This window comes from Aythya marila (genome assembly GCF_965140915.1).
Source record: "Aythya marila genome assembly, chromosome: 22".
In the NCBI taxonomy this organism is placed as follows: Eukaryota; Metazoa; Chordata; class Aves; order Anseriformes; family Anatidae; genus Aythya; species Aythya marila.
The window spans coordinates 4858661-4866356 of NC_139063.1; positions in this window are offsets into that span (position 1 = coordinate 4858661).

The following is a 7696-nucleotide window of genomic DNA, read 5'->3' on the forward strand; positions in this document are numbered from 1 at the left end:
CCAGCATTTTCCCAAGCCCTCCTGCTCCTGATCAAATTACTGCAGCCCTGGATCTCACGTGCCGGTCCTGTTTCATGCTCATTGCTCGGGGGCTTGGCTGCAGTGACTTCACTGATGGCATATTTAGCACAGCTCTGTTTCCCTTTTCTGTCACAAAACTATGAAGATAAGGTTTCATTACCCGCGTGTTCACAATGCAATGAAACATTTACCTAAAACAAGCAGGGTGTTCAGAGGGAACGGCCCTGACAAAAAGCACAAATGAGCTCTGCTCGGTTTGCTGCCTCCTTTAACTCACTGGTACCTGGCAGCACAGAGCTCGCTCCCTTGCACTTTCTTAGGGGAATCAATCTGGCAATTAGACCATTCTTAAGGACAGAAAGGAAATGACATGTTGTGGAAGAAAAGGTGGATATTTGGATTTGAGATCTGGCTCTAGCTCTGTGCTCAAGACAAATGAAAACATCTCCACGAGCGTCCCTCTGTGGACACGCTGATGGGCACCCTATCTGCTGGGGATTTTGGCTTCTCCCCTGCTTTACAAACCTGCAGCAGGGTTTTGTGAAGCTATTTTAAACATGCTAATTGCTTCTGGTGCTCTCCACCCTGTGAAAACAAGTGTGTTTAAGCTGCCAAGCCTTCTGGGTCACGTCTGTGTCTCCTAAGTGCTGGAGAGCGTCGGGGAATGCAGTTTTTCACCCGTGCTGCCCTGGCATCTCCCCGCTGACCGCTTCGCCCTGACTTCCACCTGCCCTTGTCCTCTTGCCCGGCTGGGACCTCACTGAGCCACTGAGGGCCAATTTGCAAAAAGACAACTCAGCATCTCCACGCAGGTTTGCCGTGCTCAGAGTCAGGGTGGTTTGGTAGAAGGGCGCCGTGTCCTTGCTCAGGGCAAAGCAGGGGACATCGGACTTTATTTGTGCCCCTGTCTGCCTGGTGCGTGACAGGGAATTGCAGGGCTGAGCTTTGTGGGTCTCCAAGGCCCTAAGCAGTGCTTTTCCCTGAGCATCCCCTTGTCCCCGAGGGCACCTTTTGGCAGATTTTGTGCCTTGTGCATCACGTAGGGTCCCATGTGGGACTGCTAAGTGCTGGCTCAAAAGGAAAGCCCATACAGAGCAATTCTGATTCCCATCCCTGAGATGGAAGTGGGGAAAAAAAATCACTCTTCCTGACTTCAAACTGCTCTTTTTTATCCAAATGTGCCCAAATTCTTCCCGAAGCAAACTGACCAAGACAGACATACACACAACTTCCTTACCCTCCTCCAGTGTGGCCAGCTCATCACTGACTGACTGCTGCTTTGCCAATTCAACACCCCAGCCACTACAAAGGGTTTCAGCCCTTTATCTTTTGAGGTCCAGTCCGTATTTTACTGCCCCTTTCTTGCCATCCAGCTGTGATCCATAGGAGCTCGAGGTGGGTCAGGGAGCGGCAACCCACCAGTGTTTTAATCACGCCACGATTCGCCTGCCTGCCGCTCCTGTGGCAGAGTGGGCACAGGCACTGGGGGAGAGCAACAAAGAGCAAATAAAGGAGACAAAATGATATGCGGTAATTAAGTTATTCTTCATCTGGGAGATTGCTGCCGAGGACAAGATTGGTACAATGAGCCCGAGGCGCTTCTCCCTTCACTCCTCTCCATCTCGGTGCCTGTGACATGGAAGATGAATATGCAGCATTTTCTATTTGTGCTACTAAAACGCCCATTAAATGCCAGCAGGGAAAAACGATACATAAATACCAGAATTCTGCTACCCTGTGTGCCTGAGAGAGAGACAGAGAGAGAGAGGGCATGCATCCTCCTTCGTCTGGAGGAGAGAGCTGCTTGTGGATGGGGAAGGGGCTGACAGGGTCTGGTCGTAGGCAGTGAGGTCCTGTGCTTTGCCAAAAGACAAGGAGGTGCCAGCTGGATTTTTATTCTGCAAACCTGGTAACTTAGTCACTTATCACATTTCTGAATGGCATTTTCCAATCAGGAGGTGATGGTAAAGGATTTACCTTTACTTTTAATACCCTTCTGCCCGGTAAAGGATTTACCTTTATTTTTAATGCCCTCCTGCCCCGTGATCTCTTCCAAGAGCAGATGTAAATGTTACAGGTCTTGATAGCCTGAGCTCAGGTAGCCTTTAGCTGGAGAGCAGCAAACCGTGTGTGTGCTTACATCACTGCAAAAGGCTCCCCGTGATGGATGGGATCATGAGGATGTCGTGGTCCCCCAGGTGGGACAAGCGAACATCTCCTCCGGCTGCCATCGAGGAGGGGCTGCCCCTGGTGCGGTGCTGGCACAGCTCTGCTCCTGAGCCAGAATCCCAGGTGGCTGCTGGGGAAAAGAGCAAACAAATCCATAAACAAACAAATACATAAAAGCCTGGGGGTGCTCAGTGCTTTGAAGTGGGGCCCAAAATGGTAGCTGGCAGCAGTGATCTGAAAGCAGCAAACTGCCTTCACTGATGAAAAAAGCTATATCTCAATCCAGATGGATAAAGAAAATATAACTTTTACTAGCTGTGACTGCACCATAAAAACATATTTTTTCTCTTTTTTTTCCCTTCATATCTACCTTTCCCTTTCACCATACCTTCCTTCCCTTTATGTTCCATTACTTTTCTTGATGCTCACTCTTATTTTGGTTTTCAGAAATTCTTTCTATAATTCCACTTGGCCTTACTTTTAGATCAGCCTAGAACTCACTGCCTACCTACTGTTCTCAAATTATTTTGGTTAAAAAAAAAAAAAAAAAAAAAAAAAAAAAAAAAGGTTAATGCCAGGTTTCAAGCAACGGGGGGAGATTAGGATCATTGTGTTATCTACTGTTATCTAATTCAAGGAAATAACCATGTGCATGGCACATATTATCAAATGCACAGAACTCCTCCGAAAATGATATTAAGCCAGGAACTTCACAGTTCCAGCTGCCACTTCATCTTTAATTCACTTCCCCGCCCCGACGCGCTCCTGGATTGCTGAAATCGCTGAGCAGTGGGTGGCCGGGCTGCCATATGTGCTCCGTAAGGCTAGGTGAGTTACAGGGGGGATAAGAGCCTTTAATTCTGCAGTGCTGCACTTTCTCTGTTTAAGCAATAAGCAACGTTATTTTAACAACATTTATTATTATTATTATGCTGCCTAGAGACAGGGGGAGCAGGGCCAGACGCTGCTTTATGTGCAGTACACTGGTGTTACTGGCGTCACACTGGGGGTCAACGTGAAATGGGAGACAATCCTTGCTCAGGCACATTTATCATTTAAATAAACAAGGGAAAAAATGGGCTCTGGGAGGTGAGAGAAGACTCACTGGTGGTCACGCAGCAGGTGGGGACAGCAGCAGGGAGCTTGCAGCACCCAGTTCTGCACCCTGCCTCTTCTCTTCATGATGCAAGGCAGGTGCTGAGTTTGGTCTCCTGCTTGTGATCCAGCGATCCAGCAGGGAAGGCTTTTTTTTTTTTTTCTTTTTTTTTTTTTTTTTTTTTTTTTTTTCTTAATAGCACAGGGGAACAGAGGTGGTGTTTAAACACCATCTCTAGTGGCTGTTCCGCCTGATGCGGCAAAGATTTAATGCTACAGCTTGACCACCTCTCGGGGAACCTATAAAACTGCCCGCACAGCACAGTTTCTCATCAGATTAAAAAAAAAAAGGATGAAAATTTTAATGGGGGAGATGTTTCTATTCATTGTCACTAGAGACTGAAGCTTTAGTCTTGGAAGCTGCTATTTAACTAGAGATGTAAATTTAAGGTTTATATAAAGCATGCTGGGGAAGAGATGCCTCCTTAGGGGAATTGACTGCTAAAGGCATGGCATAGCACCGCTGAAGAATGAAGTTTACTATTATGTTTATTCAAGGCTCATTTTGTTTAGATGGAGGTGCTGGAATAATATTACCTTGAAATAACCAATAACAGGGCTGACGTGGAAGGGATCAGCTCCCAAGAAGCAGCTCATGAGCATCCTATTGCCAGCCCTCTTCATTGAAGAGTCCCTGCTCATTAAAATGGCAGGGATAGGGTGAGTTTGAGCCTGATACCACTGAACCACAGCAGGAGACAGACCCTGTCCCCCAGCACTCACAACCCAACTGATACAACCTCTCTGCTCCCCTGGGCCATGGGCAAGGTGAGGCTGAGGGTTCCCTGGTGGAGCCTGGATCCAGGCTGACTGGGTGTGGTGCTGTGTCCTGGTGCTTGCCCACCAAGGGCATGGACATGAAAATGTCTCAGCTGTGAAAATGGAGCTTTGAGAGGTGAGCTTGAGGTCCACAAAATAGACAGCTGCTTTCCAGATGTTTGCTCTGAGTCTATGGGTGGAGTAGCTGGGTATGGAGCTAGGGCTTCCCACATGATGTTGAGGTGAGGCACAAACCTCAGCCTGAGGCTGGTGCCTGTGGCCATGGTTGTACCACTCAGCTGGGCCACCCCAGCCTCAGCTGGATCATCACCTGAGCATTATGGTCAGCAAGTGCCACCTTGTGAACACCGCACTGTGCACAAAGGCAGCAAACAAACCCTGTGACAAATGACACTGGGGTCCCCCTCTCATCCTGTGACTCCATGCACATGAAACAGCCCGAGGCACTGCTCAGACTTCATATTTAAGTGATGGAAACATCTCTCAGGCATCATTTCAGGATCTATTTTGAGATATTTCTCAGAGATGGCATAAATACAAATTCACAATTATTTAGCTGATGCACAAATTGCCACTGCTGCAGTGGCTGCGTGCCCATCCTCGGTTCAGGCTGCTGCAAGGACATCAGATTTGGGCTCAGATTCCACCACAGAGTCCTGGGCGGTTGCTTGTGCCAGTTTCAGGTCACGGTCCTCATTTTCAATGCAGTTCATGGCTCGGACTCCAACTCACATCAAAGAGAGGATTTTGATCTGTGGGCGACCACGACAGCTGCACTCCTCTGGGACAAAGCCGCTCACAAAGCCAGGCAGGGAAGGTGACAGAGCTGGGGACAGGGAGCGCTCTGTTGAGGGGACCTGGAAGCTTTCCCAAAGTGTGGGATGAGCCAAATGGCTGACTGCAAGAGGGAAAACTGCAAAGCATCTCTCTTGGAAAATGTGACTTGGTACCCAGGACCTGCACTCCTCACTTCAACTGCTGCATCCAATGGTTTCAGCCCCCTCCCCAGTATTACGGCCATGCACTTCAGGGAGGGGAAAATCACCAATTTCCCCAGGGCATCCCCTAAAGAAGGGGATGTTTGCACCATCTCTGGTTAGATGCAGAGCTTTGCCAGCTGGATTGGCTCTCCTGGATCTGCAAACATTGTTGCTGCAGAGGAAAAGCCCCACCAATAGAGAAACCAAAAAATGGAGCCACCAAACGCCCTCCCTCCCAGGTGGGTCAGCGCAGAGCACATCCTTGCATTAGAGAGCTTCTTTTGATGTCAGCCTTTCTGTTTTCTTCCTCTTATGTTTGTAAGTTAAACTTCTAAGTGGAAATTAATGTTTACCCTTAGAGAAAATATTTTTCATTTCAAACAGGTCCAAAAGGGTTATTTCAAACGTTTCACATTTTCCCTTATTTTTGGAGGGGAAGATAAGCTGAGATTGTCTCTTTGTCGTGAATGGTTCTGATGTTGAAAACCAAGCAAATTCTGCAGGAAGGGAAGGGAAGGGAAAGGTCAGCAACAACCCCGAGCAGCTCTGCACGGTGCTCCTAAAGCCAACCCCGTTAACTCGGAGCTGGGGCAAGGCAAGAGCAGGGTGCATCAGAGGTTTGTGCTTCTCTGGAAATGATGGAGAAGCCAAAGAGGGGGACGGATCTGGCACACCTGGGACATAGCAAAGCAATGAAAGCAGGGAGCATAATTAAAGCTAAATTACCCAAGGCTTTATTTATTATTTGTGGACTGCACAGACACAAATAATAAAAAATGCAGCCTTTCAGCCAAAGCGCTTTCTGTCCAGAATAATGGCTTTTATTCTTGGACGGTTTACAACTGATGAATAAAATCCAGGAAACCCAGCTTGCAGAATGACAGAGCAGTGCAGAAGAGAGGAATCACTGAAGTTCCACTGCTCTGTTCCACCACTGATTTCACGATCTGGCAAAAAAAAAAAAAAAATCCCTGTTGTTTCCCCGCTTCTGCCTTCTCACTCCCTCACCAAACACAGAGAAGTCCCATATGACTATTTTGGGTCTGCTGGTGTTGATCCAGACACATAATCACTCAGTGGCACTGTAAACTTTGAGTTTTCATCTAACATACAGGTCAGGGGCATTCAAAATTTCCTACCTGCTTTGGTTTCCAAACATGTACCCAGCAAGTGATGTGAGAGCAGCCATCAATGCCTAAAACCCACTGGGACATGTCATAATTGAGAAAGGAACAATTCTTTTCTATTTTTTTTTAATAAGAGAAATAAAAAAGGAAGTTGGAGCTATTGAAAACTGTGCTTTACCTATTAACTGTTGAAAATTGTCCAACCCATGACAAAAAGAAGATAGAACAGAGTGGGTGTTCAGTCTTGCTAAGTAATCATTACTACATTATGCTGGTTTTTATGATTAATTGCAAGACGATATTTCTGTATATGAATTTGTCCTCGTCTTTGTTCAAATATGGATTTTTGGATATGGAGAGAAGAAAAATTTTCATTCCTTGCCTTGAAGAAGCCACAACTGGGAGAGTTTTTCTGCCTGGAAAAGGAATTGTGAAACAATCAGAGCAAATGGGGCTGGGCGAGCAGAGGTGCCTGGTGTAGCAGGGAGGTGTTGCTGACTGCTGGATTGGTGACTTTTGTTGTTTTGTGGTATTATTTGGGAAACACTTCTTTATCATCCTGTTTCCCAGACGGTCCAAACCTGGAAACATTCCTGGAGCATGTTCCTACCTCCCTTCCTTACCTAGGTGCCCCAAACGCCAGCCAGCTCCATTCCTCTGCACCCTGGCTCCAACCTTTTCTGGTCTTTTGAAGCCTGCTGCAGAGGAATAACTGCTTTGCTCCTGCTAAATCACGTCACCCAGTGAAGGAGAGGAGATTCTTGGCAGAAATTGCCATTTAGTTGTCATCGCGCCCTGCCTTTCCCCTGATATTTGCAGATGGGAAACTATTCAAAGGTGAATGAAAACATTAGGCTTAAAGCTGCAAAATTGAAGACCTAGAAGTGTTATTACACATTCAGCTTGGCTGGAGGCTGGCCTGGAGGTGATGGCAGACCCAAAGGACCCCATCCTACAGAGCATTTGCAGATAAATATGTAATCCCAGGGCTAGGATCTTCCAGAGTTGTTCCCTCTTTACTGGCATTCAAAGCCCAGCGAGTGCCAAGATCCTGTGGGGCTGGATCTCAGTGATCATTTCTAATTCTGCTGCAAAACAATTACTGCATATTTTTCCATGAGAGTTTCTATAATTCAAGGCTGAGTCTGCAGTTGTGACAAAATCTCAGCACTCCTTTTTCTTTTCTTGCTGGTTTCTAGCTTTCTTGGTTGGAGACAAAAGATAATAATAATAAAAAAGCAATCTATTTGCCTTGGGTTTCTCAGGAATATAACTCCACCTCGATGCATGATCTTAAAATCAGTCTCCTGACTCAGGTTCAAACACATCAGGCTGCTGGATTTGTTATGTTTTAGATTATTAACGTGTTGGTTTGCACTCTAACTCCTTGAACTGCACCTTTTTTTTTTTTGGGGGGGGGGGGGGGGGGGGGGGGGAATAAATCAGTCTCTCCCAGGGTAAAAT